Genomic DNA, 17,761 nt, shown 5'->3' with positions numbered 1-17,761 from the left:
TTGGCAGTCAAAGTTGGATGTCAATTTTTCACTCTAGGGGGCATATCTTGAGCGTCCCATCTCTATTTTTTGAAAATGTTATGTCTTTGGAAAGTTGGTTCTATCTACTTTTTATAAATTTTGTAATTTCTTTCAAATTTTTTCCCATGCTCTTTCTATCATGTTTTTTTCTTTTCTGCAATATGCTAGATATCTTGGGTGTTCTATTTTCGAGGATCATTTTCATGGCATGGGATCTTTTGTTTTGAGTTGTGTTATCTTTTGTATCAACTTTTTTCCCTTTCTAATAATTGTTGATATCATTTGTAAGCATCTTTATGCAAACACATTGAGATAAAGTGTCACTCTATGCATTTTAGGATCCTTTTCATCATTGTGATTTATTGTACTCGCACTATATTATAAAGTGCCATGGGGGGATAGTTGATTTCCATTTAGTGCCCTCTTCCTTTGTCAAGTGAGTGTCCCTTCCACGACATTAGCCCCATGATGTATCGGTGACATGTGCCTTTATAGGTGTCTGTACCTCACTCTCAATGTGCCTAGTTCCTATGTTGTAGGAGTTTTTTGGCCCACTTTATCAACTGCCTGTCACCTCACCCTCATCTACATTAAGGGGGGGTTCTTCTATTATCTCTAATGCTTCCTTGGTTTGTTGGAGTGAGCTATGTATTTAGTATTTGATCCTATGTACTAGGCAATTGCAGTGGTTGGATACCTATGCATTTTGGTGAGATGGATCATCTACCATATAGACACTCTTCTTTTTGTTCCTACTTTGAGGTTCTTCAGGTTAATAGTTTCTTTTTGACAAAGTTTGTGGCTTCTTCATGCTTTAGTGGTTCTCTTCATGATCACTCTTTGTTCCAATATTCTAGAACATTCTTTGCTATCTCTTTTTGGAGTAGGGTTTTCCCATGTGGTTTTCTCTATTTCTCTATTTCATAGAAATTTTGTTGTGATTGGATACCTCATCAGGCCTTGTTGTCGAGACCCATTTTTCTACTTTCATAGTTGTGCTAGGTTAGCTTACCTCCTGAGCTTCACTTCAGGGGGGTTGTTAGAGTAATTATTTGTTTACACTTGTTAATTAAATCACTTTGATTTAATTAAATAAGTTTCCTATTACTCTAGTTTTCTTAAGCTATCTCTTAGGTACATATAATTAATATTTTATATTGATTATAATGTAAAATCTAGCTTTTTTAAGCTTTAGGTTACCCTTTTCAGGTTTTGATCTCCTTTTATAAGGATTTATCTCTTTTTAATTATTAATCTATTGAATAATATCTTCTTCATCCAAATGTACAATTTGCATATTTTTCGTATCTAACCCTTGCCTCTTCTTGTCTTTTTCTTCTCTATGATAGATTTTGTATATGCGGGTATTCTTGGGCTTCATGGATTTGATTGGCATATTTGCTCAAATCTTACAAAAAAATTTTATGGGTAAAATTTTGAAGCACTAATTCACCCCACCCCCGCCTCACCCGGAGAGTTTATCTTTCCTATTGTAATTCCAACACTCTTATATTTCCAACAATTGGTATGAAAGCTTTTGGTGCTTACAGAGAAGGTTTCAAGGACCTAAGCTAAATATTAGGATGTCTTATAGGAGAGAGATTCCCAAGTTGAACAAGTATAACTTTGAGTCATGGAAAGAACTTATGAAGCTACATCTGGCAACCATTAGTGATTTAGGTCTGAAATATTTGAATGCTAAACACAAGGCTCCTACTAGAAAATTTTCTATTCAGGAGATTGTTGAAAATAAAAATAATAATATCATGATGATTGACATTGCATAAACTCTTCACTATGCTGAATTTGAGGAGGTTAAAGGGTGTGCAACTTCTCATGAGATGTGGAAAAAGCTAAAGGATATCTATGGAGGTAATGATAATGTGAAAAGAGCCAAGGCAGAAATCTTGAGAGGTCAATTTGATCAATTGAAGATGAGAGAGGATTAAAATATTGCAAAATATGTTGACAGAATCAAAGCTAGTCTTAGTGCAATCAAAGCCTCTAGAGGAACAATTGAAGATGTAACAGTGGTAAGCAAGGTACTTAGACCCGTTCTTCCTATCTATGCAATTAGAGTGTCTTCTATTCAAGAGATGAGATGTGATCCAAATAATAAGGTAACCTTGGATGCTCTAGTGGGATCAACATTTGAGCTAGATAACTATGATAATTATGTTCCTAGTTCTAGAAATCTTGAGTCAACATTTGAAGCCAAGTTGTCACTCAAGATGAAAGCTACAAAGTCTAAAGGAAAAAAATTTAAAAGTGAAGAGGAACATAGTTTTGATAGTAACCTTGAAGCCTTTGAAGCATTGCTTGCAAGGAGGCAAAGGAAAATACAAAGGTAAAATTATTCTATTCTATTTTTCTTGTGAAGAAGTTGGTCACATTGTTGCAAGGTGTCAAAATAGAGAAGAAAAAGATGAAAAGAATAATAGCAAGTACAAAGGCAAGAAGGATTTAAAAAGCTACAAGGACAGAGGTAAAAAGTCATGTTTTATGGCTAAAGATTTAGATAGTAGTGATGATGATGAAATGGTCTATATAATTGTAAAAGATGAATCTGATAATGAAGAAGATAAAATGGAACTTATCTCTCATGTTACCAAGAATGATACATAGGTTATTGAAAGTGGTTTTTCTCATCATATGACTAGTGATAAGACAATTTTTTAACATATGGAACAATTTAATGGAGGAAGTGTAAAGTTTGGAAATAATGAACCATGTTGCATAAAAGGAAAAGGTTGTATTTCTCTAACCAATGAACTTAGATGTGATAATGCTTATTGGGTTGAAGGATTAAAAAATAATCTACTAAGTGTGGCACAGTTGAATAACATTGGATTCAAGGTAGAATTCATGAATAGGAAGGCCAATTTGCTAGATGGAAAAGGAAATTTAGTTGGGTCTCATAACCAAACAAAAGGTAAGTTATTCTACCTAGATCTTAGTGTAAGTTCATGTTTTATTTCTCAAGTAGAAGAAATTTGGTTAGGGAATTAAAGGTTACATCATGTGAACTTTGATAGCTTGATCAAGATAAGAAAAAACAAAAGAGTAAGAGGTATTCCTAGTTTGAGGAAACCTGATATGGGTCTATGCAAAAATTGTCAAACTGGTAAGATGGGAGAGAAAAGTTTCAAGAGTAAAAAATATCATTCTAAAGAAGTATTGGAGCTGGTCCATACAGAACTTTGTGGACCTATTGGAGTTGAGAGCTATAGTGGATATAAGTACTTTATTTTATTTTTTGATTATTACTCTAGAATGATGACAGTAATGTATCTAAAAGATAAGTCTGAAGCTTTTCAAAAGTTTAAGTGGTGTCTCACAAGAGTAGAGAAGGAAACAGGAAAGAAGCTGAAATATTTGAGATCAAATAGAGGAGGTGAATTCATTTTTAATGAATTCAATGAATTCTACACTGAAAGAGGAATCAAAATGTAAGTATCAGACCCTAGTACTCCTCAGGGGAATGGTATAGTAGAAAGAAAGAATAGATCAATCATGGATTGTGTAAGAACCTTGATGATAGATAAGAATGTTGCAATCAGATACTAGAAGGAAGCAATCAGTATAGCAATTCATACCTTGAATAGAGTATAGTTGAAGAAAGACTCAAATCAAACTCCTTATTAACTATGGTATGGCTACAAATCTAATGTAAGTCACTTGAAAGTATTTGGTAGAAAATATTATATTTTGAAGGAGACAAGGAAAGGTAAATTTGATGTCAAAAGTGATGAAGGCATATTCCTAAGATACTCCAATAGAAGGCATGTAAATGTTTGAACCTAACCAATCATAAGATCATAGAAAGTGCACATGTGAAGATTGATAAATTTGCAGAAAAGAGTGAAGTAGAGAGCAACAAAGAACATGAAGATTATAGAAAGTTTGTTTACTTTGAACCTGATACATTTCCTAATCCAATTGGAAGTTAGGAGACTTCACCTCTTGAGTCCCCAAAATCTCTAGAAGCACTCAAGTTTCATTCAATGCAACTTGAGTCATAGTTTGAAGGACTTGAGTCATAGTTAGAGGCTACTGAGTTGTAGCTAGTGCAACCCAAGTTAGAATTTGAAGGACCTAATTCATATAATGGCAGTTGAGCTTGATGTAGAAGATCATGGTGAGGCAAGTGAAACAAGTTCTTAATCCAAAGTACTTGTATTAGCAAGATATGTTATAAGGCACCATACACTAGAGTAGGTCATTAGAGACACGTCAGATGGTATAATGACAAGGAACAAATTGAAAGGTGCATGTTTTCTTGCTAAATTTGAACTTGGAACAATTAAAAATGCTTTGGATAATGAAAGTTGGATTGAAGCAATGAATGAAGAGATAGAACGGATAGAAAGGAATAAGACATGGACTCTTGTTCCTAGACCCAATGATAAGAATTTAAGTGGCACAAAGTAGGTTTTCATAAATAAGTTGAATAAAGATGGAGAAGTTTCAAGAAACAAAGCAAGTTTAGTATGCAAGATTATTCTTGAGAAGAAGTTATTGACTATGGTGAAACTTTTTTCTCCAGTTGCAAGATTAGAAGGTGTTAGGACCTTACTTTCTTATGTTGTATTTAAAGGATTTAAAGTATATCAAATGGATGTGAAATATGCATTCTTGAATGGAATTCTTGAAGAAGAAGTTTACATAGAACAACCTGAAGGTTTTATTGATCCTAGCAAAAGGGATGTAAGCTACACAAAGAACTATATGGTCTCAAGAAAGATCCTAGAGCTTGGTATGAAAGACTTCATAATTACTTGATGAAGATTGGTTTTCAAAGAACAAATGAAAATAGTAGCCTATACATCAAAGAAGGATCAGACAAGAAGATTATGTTGGAAGAAATCTTTGTGGATGACACATTGTTTAATAGAAATGATGATTTATGCAAAGCTTTTTCAAAGGAAATGAGTAAGAAATTTGAGATGTCAATGTTTGGAGAAATCAAATTCTTTAATAAAGATGGTATCTACATAACTCGGTCTAAGTGTACTGAAGAAATTTGGAATGGAGGATTCAAGACCAATTGGAACATGTATGTCTACTAGACATAAGCTTTCCAAAAATGATGATTCCAAGGAGGTAGATTAGACCACATACAAATCAATGGTTGGAAAACTTTAGAATGTTGTACATACTAGGCCTAATATTGCTCTTGTAGTTGGTATGATGGCAATAAAGAGAATCATGAGGTATCTAAAGGGTACTAAAGACTATGGATTATGGTATAAGAAAGAGGGAAATTTAGATTTGAAAGCCTTCACTAACGTAGATTGAGTAGGAAGAGTTGATAATAGGAAGAGCATTAGTGGTGGAGCATTCTTTCTTGGTAAGAGACTAGATTATTGGAAAAGCAAGAAGGAAAATTGTATTTCTCAGTCCATAGTAGAGGCAGAATATTTTACAACAACAGTTATTGTTCCAATTTTTTTTAATTCAAGCAATTGTTGTCAGGTATGAAGGTAGAAATCAAGGATCCAGTGGTTATCTTTTGTGATAACACACATGCAATTAATATATCAAAGAATCATGTGATGCATACCAAGACCAAGCACATTGCAATAAAATATCATTTTATGAGAGAATTGGTGCAAGACAAAGAGATAAGGTTATAATGTGAATACTAAAGAACAAATTGTAGACATATTTACAAAGTCATTACCTAAGGATGTATTTTTGTATCTAAGAGGTAATTTAGGGGTTATTCCCCTATCTAAAGTTCAATAAATGAATTTTAGTGATGCATCAACCAGAGCATGTTGAAGATCAGTCAAGTTGATGCAGTAATGAAAGGGAAAAATCAGGGTATACTTTAAGAAACCCCCCCTTTATAAAAGGTGTAAAAACTTGGTGAAAGGTGTAAAACACTTGACGAAAAAAATTTAATTTTTGTGGTAAAAAAAATTAGTTTACAAAGAAAAATAATAATCTCCATTGGCAAATCATTTATAATCTCTTGAACAATGTGTAAAATCTGGGCAAATTGTGTTGTTTTAAAACCACAAAAATATATACATTGGAGAACAAAAAAAATTATCATAATAAAATATTTATTTTTTGGGTGAATCATTTCATTGTATTAGATGAAAAATATATACATTAGTGAATAATAATAATTTCAAAATTAAACATAAATTTTGTGGGTGAATTAATTCATTGTGCTACTACTAGACATAAAATATCTACATTACAATTATATGGTTAAATTTTATAATAATATTACAATAAAATAAAATAAATTAAATTCTTACAAAATAAGTAAATTAGAAAATGTATATCTATCTCTCATCTCTAAAAGGGCAAGAAACTAACATGGCTAGAAACAAGATTGATGCAATAATTTTTTTATTAAAATATCTAGATGTACATAATACAAAATGAATACACAAGTAAGATAACTTGTGAACTACTAAAAAGAAAGGTGTAATGTTATGATGTGGAATTGACCCCAATATTCTCAAAAGGGGCATTTAGTAGCATAGTGTTGTACTATTCCACTATTAAAATATTCAAAGGCTAACTTATTGTATACTTGCTCAATACATTGTTTAGTTAAGTGACACATTTTACCACTTCATTTTAATGAAATTCATATTTAGTTTTACCTTCATTGTTCTCATATTTTGACATCATTGATTCATTAGAGATTCAAAATTATGCTTCATATTATGCAATTTGTTCTGAAATATTACCAAGATGTTTCAATTAATCAAACATATATTTTCAAACCATAAATTTCAGATAGTATTTATAACCCAAACTATTTGTAATTATATTTCTCATCTTAGCATTGCTCTCATAAGGCATAAGTTAATCTTTAGTAAGAGGATTTGATACTTTAGGAAAATAGCATTTATTTTAGCATCTAGATTCAAGAACACAATATGGCATAGAGTCCACATTAGACTTCACTTTGTCCTATCAAAAGGTATAACTTATTTAATAACATTTCATACATTGAGGCTTTGTTCACCAAAATATTCTAGATTTTGATTGACAAATTTTGGATGTGTCAAAAATCAATAGAACCATTACAAGTCTTATCTAAATTGAAATTATATTTAACATGTGTGCAAATTGTAGATGCATAGACAAATTACATGTAATTCTTAGAATTTAACAATTATAAAAGATTTTTAATACCAACTAATTTTAGATTTTAGAGAACTTATGTTTATGAAAAATATCTTTAGCTCTATACATGTTTGTATCAAAATAAATGGGGCAGTGTAGCTCAAGTCATATAGATCCATCAGCTACTACAACACCATCTGAATGTCTCCCATAATTTAGGATAAGTGAGGTCCTTTCAAATTTAGTTGATGATTGCCATTGCTCCTCCTTGTTCTCTAAGTAGGATTTCCCAAGGGTTGGAAAGAAACTATTAACAAAATAACAAATAGTTTTCATGATGATTCAGCACTGACTTTGACCCTATCCTAGAATTGGCCCTATTTATGAGTAATTCAACATTTTCATGAGTTTTCCAAGATTTTGTAGGTTATTATAAGTAATTCAACAATTTCATGAGCCATTTTTAGGGATTTTAACATTATTTAAGAACACTTTTACATCCAAAATATATTGAAATTCAAGTCCACAAGTGGTCGACATTTTTTAATGAATCAAGATTTGTTCAGGGAAAAAATCAACTAGCTCTAAGATTCAAGATTAATTGGGTATAGTTACAATTTTTTACAAATTATAGTATTTAAAGTAAAAGCAACACATAAATTTAGGGAACTATTATAAGAACTCCCCAATAATATAGGTAAGAAAATTCCTATAAATTTACATATGAATTGTTGAAGAAACATGAATTGGAAAGGTAACATTTTTTTAATGTATAGTTTTCAGTTTACTCTGCCTGAAATCTCAATAAAACCTTCCTTGAATGGATGTGACATTTGCTCAAGCAAAAGGGTGTTGGTAGTGTGCTTGGAACTATGGAAAATCACCAATTAGGATTCAAGTCATAGAAATTTATGAAAAGAAAATTTATAGATATTCAATGTTATGAAAATTAGTTCATCTCTGAAGTAGTCACTTAGGTACAAATAATCTGGAATTTTCTATGGTATGTCTGCTAACAACTTGTCCAAATTTCACTGGGATAGACAAAATATTAATGAAGAAAATATATTCATAATTTTGGATCTTACATATGGTGACAAATGAAAGGTTTTGTGTATGGATTTTGAAGTAGAAATCAGTGTTTTATGAAATACTATTGAAATATTGTTGTTTGAATGATAGTACCACATATGCTAATAGGTTTCATTGTATGGAATTAGGAAGGATTAATAGGTTTCCTATGATTTTTTAGCTTACCATTTTAATAGTCCCCAACATACCCTGCTCCCTACTACAGAGTTGACCTCAAATCAGCATGTTATCTACTATTACTGCTGGGTGATGCGACACGCTCCCCTGCCCACAGGTGTTTAATTATGTGGTGTTCCATGTTCACTAACAGTCATGGCTTTTGGTGCAACGGAAAATGGGCCCCACAATTGGTATCAGAGCCTAGTTTTGGCCTGGTCATGGGTTCAAATCTCCCCGATGTCTTCCCGACCCGCGTAAGCACTTGGTATGTGCGTCGAGGGGGAGATTGTTGGGTGATGTGACGCGCTCCCCTGCCCACAGGTGGTTAATTATGTGGTGTTCCATGTTCACTAACAGTCATGGCTTTTGGTGTAACGGTAAATAGGCCCTACAATTACATGCAATAATAGTGGATCAACATTTGGGAAAATCATGAAAGAGGCTTTGGTTATGATTGCATATGTGTTGGCAAGTTAGTATATGCTCTTGGGGTGTTGAGAAACCTTTGGAAAGAGTAGAGAAATGAAGTATTGGAGCTTAAAGGTTGGTTACAATATTCAACACTAAAACCAAGTAGGTAAAACCAATTAAGTTTTTCATAATAAGGATAATACAATTATAAATAAACCTTTCTATTTCCATAAACATATTACAGATGTGCATTTGTAGTTAAGACCATGTTTAATAACGTCATGTTGCCATGAGTGAAGGATTCTCATTGCTAGTAATATTGATGTTATTAATATCTTCTATTGTGTGGTTCTTCATTACTAAATTGGCTAGTTGTGTGAGGATATTTGTTGAATCTTTGGTGTCAAGATAGTGTGTGTTGGTGCATGGACATATTCATGAAGAATTTTCTTTTTGTGTGTGGAGTTCTCTATAACTATGAAGTGTTCTCATTTATCACTGTTAAGCTAAGAACAACACACTTTGTCAACCTATCTTAGAGATATCACTTGCTTTTTGAATTTTTTTGACATAATAATACCATTCTTTGTGCATTTCTAAGCCCTAGAACTAGCATTAGGAAGTAAAAAAACAAGCTATAGCAATGAGGAGAAACTTGGAGCACCATCTTAGGTTATTCAAAGGATTGTTGGAAGACATTATATCTATTTTGAATGTTGTTTCAGTATACTGATGAAATCTATAAAAACACATACTAGAACATGAGTCTCATCTAATATTGAATGTCAGATATCTCTATTACTTGTTAGTTGTAAATTTCTACTCATGGGAAAAATGGCATGGGTTTCAATCTAAGAAGTGTTCAAAATAGTACAAGTAATATTGGTTCATTTAAGAGAGTTTAATGGATGTGAGGTTGTTTATAAAGTCTACTTTCATCATGATCTACAATAAACATTGATTTACCAAAATTTGAGAATCATAATCTCCTTGCAAGCAAACTATTGTCAAAATTTCTCAGTGACAAATTGGTTGAAATTGTGGAGGATCTTACAAATATTTATGGTGCTTATGTGAGCATGACCATCTAGGACCATAGTCTTGGGTAACCCAAAGCATGAGATAACTAATCAAGAATTGACTCCTAGCAGAAGTGACTTAAACATGGAATACTCTTAGTGAAAATCACAATGCACAAAATCTACAACTTTGAATCCAACCCGCATCTATAAGCTAAGAGATTTGTATTAGTTAATTTAAAGCATGAGGTGTGGTAATACCACTAAAAGTCTAAAGGTAATGATCTACAAAAAAAAAAAAAAAAATTTGATAGCAGCTTGCTTGGTTTAAAGTTATTTTATTTACAAGAAATACAATTATAACTAAGCCTTTCTATTTCCATAAGCATATTATAGATGTGTATTTTTAGTTAATACCATGTTTAATAATGTCATGTTCCTCGATAGCAATACAAGCTACTAATGCCCTATGTTCATTAGTAGTAGCAGTGATGACAAGCATCCATAAGTTTTCACTTGTAGTTCCTCTTAAAAGGCTATGTACCTCATGATCTGCTTCAAATGATGATGATAAAAAATTATCAAAGAGACTAATTTATTTGATAACAAAAAAGCTATTAAGTTGTCCCAACAAAAATAACATTATGTCAACAATAGAGTACCAAAAATCTTGAACTCTATTTTTGTAAATTCTAATTGTAATATGACTGAATATGGAATAGGTAGAGTATAGCTATAAATACCTTAGAACTAAATGTTAAATCACTTCATTGACTCAGTCTCAAATGTGATGCTTCTATATCCCATATGGACTCTAGATCCTGAAACTGACTAGTACTAATAGGTTCCTTTTCATTCTGAGTTAGGTATTCAAAATCCAAAAAATCTTTATCTTCATTTTCACTCTAAGACCTAAATTCATCATTTATGTTGGAATCAATAGTAGCACCACCATCTTTTGAAGTGTTGCAAAGGCCTCATCTTTCATGCATGGAATTCTAAATGGCCAATGACCTATCATAAGAAAAATCTCTAACATTGTATTCAGTTACAAACAACCTCAAGAAAGTTTCCAAATTTTTGTCTAGTTTTTTTTTTACCTTTGATTTCAAAAACCCCAATGCAATGAAAGCTCTCTCATCTTCCATTGACCCTAATATCATTGTTTGACATAAATCAAAAAATTTGAAATATTCTGATATTGAAGTATGCAATACTTCACTCTGACTTATCCTTTTCCAGAGCCTTGTTATTCCACCAGGATCGAATGGATTCTCAAACTTATCCATCTGATGTTTCATACACAATACAAAATGTTTACATTGTTTTTTAAGATTATTTCAATCTAAGATTCCTTGTATTGGTTGTCCATTGCAATCTGCATGCTTTGAAAATTGTGTTATCAATTCATCAAGTTTATTATGAAACAACTTTGCATCACTTGGATTATCTCTAAAGCATTTCCAAAATTGAGGAAACACACAACTCATGGCTTCAAGAATTTCTTCTCGAGGGAATCTTTCATGAATCTCACTTGAAAATTGGTAGGAAATAGACTTCACATTTTTACTAACAGATTTAACAATCTTGTCAAAATCATCCTTTCTAACTGGTAGTACTCTACCTCTTTTGCTTGTCTTAGATTGGTACATTGGTATTTGAAACCCTTTCGCAAACACACATAGCTCATTTTTTACATTGAATCATAAAAAATTATCAACATGATTAAAATATGTAATTATCTCCCACCTTGGAAAAATTGAACTCTGACCTATAAGATCTGAATACAAAGAATCCAAAGCCATGCATGTCATTTAACATAAATCACTATACTCATGAATATACATAGTTCTGTCTTGGAATTTCTTAACAAGTTTTTTCATTAAATCTAGCATGGGGAGAAGATTGGATAAAGTTAATAGGCTCTCTATATCACTTAACTAATTTAACAAATTAGGAGCTTTGTCTACTATAAGGCATTACTCATATATAACTCCAATCAAAGATTGATATTCTGCTAGAACACATTCTACTAGTCCATGCAAAGATATCCATATGGTCTCAACATCCTTGAGAATCTTATTTCCTACTGTTACTCCCTCAGAAAAAATCTTAAATTCTGCAAAACATTTAGGACTTCTACAAAAGTAGGAATGGAGCTCATGGATTAGATCTTCAACTTTTGACACTATAGGAAAACTACTTAAAATCTTATATGCTAAATTCATTCGATGGTACATGTAGTGTATGCCAAGCTTGTAAGGTGAAATAGTAGTTTTTAATCTTGCATAAAGACCAGTCCTTTTCCCTTTCCAACTCCCTCAATGTTTACACACACTAACTTCTTGGCAATTGTCAAGTCATCCATACCAGCAATTTCATTCAAAGCTTTCTTAACTTCTAAATATAAATTTTCTACAATTGAATTGGCCCTCATTTTACAACCACAAAGTAGATGAGCTCAATGTACATGTTCTTTTATAGTATATACATGCATACAGACCCAAGCAGTGTTATCTACAATAGTGACTTCATCTAAGGATAATGAAATAAACTTTAGTTCTTTCACTCTCTCCTATACATTTTTCTTTTCCACTTTAGCAAGATAGTTTTCCATTTCCCATCCAGCATATATTGACCAATGTGACATAAGATAGTGAGGAACTCTCAAAAAAGATAATAAATTACTATATTCTAAAAATTCTCTCATAGGATGCCCTCTAGATAGAATATGAAAAATAACACTCATCTGAACGGTCTCTACCAAGTTTGCATCATTGGTTGCATGTTGAAGCCTAGCCTTGATTGGATTGCCACTACTACGAATACCAATTAATGTTATTTTCTTGAAATTCTCTTCATATTCTATGGCATACTTAACATGAAGGCATTCTTGCTTTTATTTCCATCTTACTGTTGTTACTGCCTTTCCATCTATGATTTTTTTTTCATAAACCTTACCAATATGTTTTCTGTATAGTGTCAAGCTTTAGCTAGAACTTTTTCTCTCTTTTAGTTTTCAAGGTACAAATCATACACCTACATTCTATTGGTTGGTCATCATTGTTTTTGACTGGTTCAATAAACCAATACTTTGCTACCCAATCAACCTAAAAATTCCTTTTCATTTCCCACTCTTGCCCCATTTTTACATTCCTTTTTATTTTCTTCCTACCAACATCAATATTATATTTTGTTACAAGATCTTCTATTTTTCCACCATTATTATCCTCATTTGATGCATTTTGATTAAATGAATAATAGCCCCATCTTCTGGTGGTGGTGAGCTGATTCCTTATGCACTTGTAGTTGCACAAGTTGATGGACCAGAAACATTATTGATTCCAAAGAAAACCTTTATGGTAGTATCTCTAATTTTTGGGCATTTTTATGGCCTACCAATCCCTTCACTATCCCTGGGGGTCTTAGCCTTGTCAACATGTAGCCTTCCATTGACATCCCCTTCACTTCTCTGAGACTAAGTAGTATTAGTTAGAGACTCACCCTCCCCTAACATCTCAATCCACTAACAATCTATTTACTTCCCTAAGAATAAGTACTATTAGTTTTAGACTAGGAATTGAAATTAATTAGTAATAGCAATACTATGAAGAGTAAACAAATTATTTCCTACCTTGCTCCTTTACACTTTCTCTAGAATTCTAATTTATGTGTAATGTGTTGTGAGATTGTAACTCTAGTCTCTCGCCTGCCCATTGTCTGCAAAAATATACATCAAAATTTTTGCATAAACCAAAATATACAATCCAACAAAAATTAGAAACCTACAAAGAGCTAGTCCACCATAACTGGGATAATTTCTAAGGGATGGATAAAATCTTAATCTAAATTAGAATCATATAATCATTTACAATTCTACCCATGTTGTCTATAATCATTCACTCCAATCATAAAGTTAGTTTGAATAGAAGGTCCACTTGAAAGAACTTGTGCTGGAAGGGAACTTATAAATCATACTGAGTAGAATTTACAAGAGTTAATACTTGGTTGCAAGTAGGAAAGCATCCAAGAGGAAGGATGAAATGAAAATCTATTACCAGCATTAGAATCAATCAACTTTAACCATTTCTTCAACTCTTCAAAACTACTAAAAACAAGATAATTTATTATATCATGATGTGGCAATACAATACAATGCCAATGTAATAAATAATTGACCCTGACAAATTATTAAGCTTGACCACACTTTTCCTAAAGTGTAGTTAATTGTCACCCAAATGGAGATCCCTATTGAAAGGTTGTGTAAGTATAATTTGCTAACACAAAAAAATTACATTAAAAAACTTGTATGGAGAGGTCACTTCACGTAGAAGTTGATGTTTGATTATGATGTAAGCAATGAAAATTGATCAATGATCAACATATTTTCTCAGTCCTACTTGTAATGGCATAGTCCTATAGACAGTTCAAGGAGAAAGAGGACTGATGCCTCAATAACACGACATTTTTTGTAAAAAATATAGCAAAAATGGTATATGAAAGTAACATATTTTATTTTATTCTTGACTTTATAGGTATGGTATTTGGGCTATCTGTACATGCAGACATACAATTTCAAACTATTGACAAACATGGAGTGGCCAAGAAAATATGACAAATTATGGAACTTGGAGGAGAAGAGAGGTGACCACATAGAGTCATGTCCCTATGGGGACATGTACTCATTGCCCTCCTACATATATAGTATACAACCATTGACTAAGAGACCATCAGTAGTAGTAGTAATGAGTCATTTCTTAGTAGTGATATAAGTATATTCAGTTGAAATTTATATCAACAATCAATTTAGAACATATTTATAGTTAGCTTTTTTTGTATAGTCTAAAATATTTAGACTTAAATAACAAATTAGAATCATTTTTATTGGTTGAAGATTCAGTACAACTGGTCTCTATCAGAGATCCATTTACACTTACAGAATTGACCAAGTCAACTATAGGAACATGCCAAAAATGGGGACATTATAGTATAGTTGGTTGGTTTAGCTATTCTTATGCCATTGTTGATGTAATAAAGTCAAAATAAGGCATTTTGAGTTGGTGGCATAGTTTTGAAGTTAATATGTCAAAAGTTGAAAATTTCAAATTTGAACTCCAATGGCTTTTTGGTTAGGATGGGATTTTGTGTAGTTATGGGAGGTTTGGTATGCAAAACGAGATTAGAAAATCTTGATCAATTATTTGATGTTGTTGAATGTGGAGAATGAAGGGGACTATAAGGTAAACAATTTTCTTAATGAAGATACATGGGTTTCTGTAGTCTTGAGTATGAAGTCTAAGAATTGCTTGTTTGTATTGTTACCTTTACACTCTGATCTAATAATGTACAACTTATTATTCCTTTAAGTTTTAATGAGCACTTGAATTCATTTTGAAGGTATTCCTATCAGTTTGAGATCCATTTATATTGACTTCGCTTTGACAGTGTTGTAGGTGACTATTTTGCCATAATTATATGAGACTAATGACTACATAGGGTTCATTCCTCTTTATATATTTTCTATTTCTTTATGAATGTGGCCTTGACATGTATTATAACATGATTGACTAACCAAAATGCAAAGGTAAGGTTGATAAGATCGTGATAATTGAGCTTGAGGGCAAGAATGCTTAAGAAAGTCATGAAAGTTGAGGCTTTTGTATTGGATTTGAGGATCTATCTAAATGAGGGAATATTTTTATGATGGATTATGTTTGTACATGACCAATGCATGGTGACAACTTTGTTTCAAGTCTAGAAGTGTTTAGAGATGTGTTTTTGAAAAAGCCCTAGATTTAAGGGTCTATTGGTGAGGGTTTGTAAGTTAGCCTATCAAATGGCTATGGCTATGCAAATGACTATAAGAATCCTTTGTTTGGGAGTAAAATAGAAGACTACGACTTGGGTTAGGGTCTTTGGATGTTGTTTTTTGGTAAATAGATTGTTCTTTCTAATTCTGACTCTTAATTCCCAAAACTATGAACAATATCTAAATACAAATAGTTAAAAAGTTGCTTCTAAAAAGGCTAAATTTTCTTTGAATTAATAGGTACAGCTCCCTATTATTGATTTGCAATGAATTATTTTTCATTCCTAAACTTACATGGGGGGTTTATTCTTGACCTAAGAATAGGAGAGGTAAAATTGAGCCAAGCCTCAATAGGATCTAACTCAGGCAAGAAGTGATTTCTAAAGAATTGATTAAGCTCATGAACCGACACATCTTATGAACTCACAAAACTTAATAACTCAAAACAACATAGCAACAAATACTAAATTGATTCAGCTATAATCTAAGCTACAGAGAAGGAATGATTAACTAAAGTGAATAACATCTAAGAGATTTCTCTTTGAACATGCAACGATACTACTTATCACATCCATTTACTACTTCAAAATAGGGGAAAGAAACTTTGTTCATTCCTTGCCTCAATTTAGATTAAAGAGAAAACAATTAATTAACAACTAACAAAAATGGAACAAAAAATAATTGATACCAAAATACCATTCAATTGACTCTGCAACATCAAGTACTTCGCATCAAAAATTAGTTGACCTTTTATTAATATTTCAATTCCATACATATAGGGTTCTAAGATGACCATTACAATAGAAGTTCAATCAAGTCATCTCCTCAAAATAATGACAAATGGAAAGAAACCAATTTATATTACAATGATTACATTAGAAAATGAAAGGGGCAGAATGTGAATCACTTTGCCCTCTTTCCCTTTTCTACTTTTTCCCTATAGGCCTTAGCAACAACAATGATTGGGATTAGCTCTTCATGCCTAGGCACATGTATGTTGGTTTATCTCAAGAGCAACTTTAAATGCTCCCTGGCCAACACCTTCACAACATTCAATCAATCTTGCAATTCCTCTATGGCCACATGTATGCATCTACTAAGTTTCTAGAGTTTCACAACTCTATTTTGATTATTGGAGGATACATTTGTCAGACTATATATGGATTTGGAGAAATTTTCCTGCATGACAGTTATTCCAATGAGTCCTTTCCCTTGGCTGCTAGTCTATGAATCTTTGTGCAGCCACCTCATGAGCTCGAAACCACTATCTTGGTCCTTCTTCACCTTATCCTCTATCTCCTTAAGTCCTTTCTCTGCTAACAAGATCATTTCTAATTTGAACTACATGCTTTGAAGCCTTTCAAATCGAGGTTCATCTCCCTTTGGCAAGATTATTCCTTTGACGGCTTACTTTCCCTTCACTCAAATAATCATCTTCAAAAGAGAGATACAATCATCACTCTCCACTCTTTCTCCAACCAAAGTATTTCTATTTGCTAGATTTTATCCTTCTTTAGGGCCTGAGAAATGAGCTTGGAAGAGCTCTAGCCTTTCTCCACCTTTGAGGTTTTCTTAGTTGCCTCATTTGATTTAGTAGATTCATTATTACTACTCTTTCCATCTCCCAAATCCACTATCTGCACTAGGGAGCTACTTGGTTGTCAAAGTGTACCACTTGTAGAACTGAACTATGATGAGGTGAGGGAACTAGAGTGACATGAGGAGAGGAAACTCAGGTGGTAGCACTATCTTTTGGCTTCTCCATCTTCTTCTTCTCAGCCTCAATTTGGGTTCCAATAACTAGGAGGGAGCCATCATGACAAGTCTTAGCCATGGGGATGTTCTTGTCTAAAGGTTGGTCACCTCTGCCTAATGGTTGAGCTAGTCCTTGAGTAATGGACAAGGTTATAACTGTTGTGCCACCTTGAGAGGAGGAAGGAGCTATAGCTGTTGGACAAGCTTGAGCTAATGTGCTTTTACTTCTACTCCTCCTTGTAGTAGTCCATTCAATCCACTTTCCAATTATTTTGATGATTTGGGCCACCGTGATTTCTAATTCCTCCTCAACATCCTCGTAAGGCTCTGAACTGATAGGAGTGTTTCTTAACTTAGCCAGATGTGTGTGTGTGTGTGTGTGTGTGTGTGTCTCCCATCA

This window comes from Cupressus sempervirens, chromosome 6 (genome assembly GCF_028749045.1).
Source record: "Cupressus sempervirens isolate cs-2001-9-10 chromosome 6, ASM2874904v1, whole genome shotgun sequence".
Lineage (NCBI taxonomy): Eukaryota > Viridiplantae > Streptophyta > Pinopsida > Cupressales > Cupressaceae > Cupressus > Cupressus sempervirens.
This window is presented reverse-complemented; position numbering follows the sequence as displayed.